The sequence below is a fragment of the Trichinella spiralis genome (genome assembly GCF_000181795.1).
Source record: "Trichinella spiralis strain ISS 195 chromosome Unknown Scfld2, whole genome shotgun sequence".
NCBI lineage: Eukaryota > Metazoa > Nematoda > Enoplea > Trichinellida > Trichinellidae > Trichinella > Trichinella spiralis.
This window is the reverse complement of record NW_003526941.1, coordinates 6,673,061-6,673,834: the sequence shown is the minus strand read 5'-3', so window position 1 is coordinate 6,673,834 and position 774 is coordinate 6,673,061.

The window sequence follows — 774 nt, the reverse complement described above, 5'->3', positions numbered from 1 at the left end:
ATAATTTAGGTTCCTGGAAAGTACAACGTGATTCAACAATTATATTTCATCATTGGTTTTTCATCTAATCCAAAATTATATGGATAATAAAAAACAGCTTCCACTGAAAAGTTTCGAAAATAAAATACTTTTACAGATTTATGGAAAATTAAACAGTTGTCATGAAATTTTATGATGATAACGGCGACAGAAATTTTGTAATATACAATTAATCTCAGCACAGAATTTAACAAGTGCGCACCGTAGACATCATGATGGTAAGCGGCTGCACCAGTGGGTATGCCCCTTGACAGCTTATTTACTATTCAAATTTTGTTTTAACTAAACTTTCGTTTACACCTTATGATGATTTATAGTAAGACTGGAAACTTGGTTGAGCACTGCATCAGCGCGCCACATACAATGTGAGATAAACCTACCAGCACAAATAATGTAACTCAACGATTTGCAATGAATTCAAGAAACTTATGCGGTTGACAATTCTGTATTGTATTTCATGAAAGGAATAAAACAAAAGAATCACAAGTAGCCTGGATTTGGTTATATTGCTAGTCGATAACAATTATGAGAAAATTAGATTTACATGAGATAAAAACAGCTAAGTGCTGTTCATTCAGCTCGAAAATAGGGGGGTGGGCAGCATTTTCAGGTTGAAATGCGATCTCTGTTTCAGCTTAGTATTATTACGAGCTCAATGATGGGGATCATTNAGAAAAGGAAAGGAAGGGCGGGNACAGCATAGCAGGAAGGAATGAGGGAGAGGTTAAAGGATGG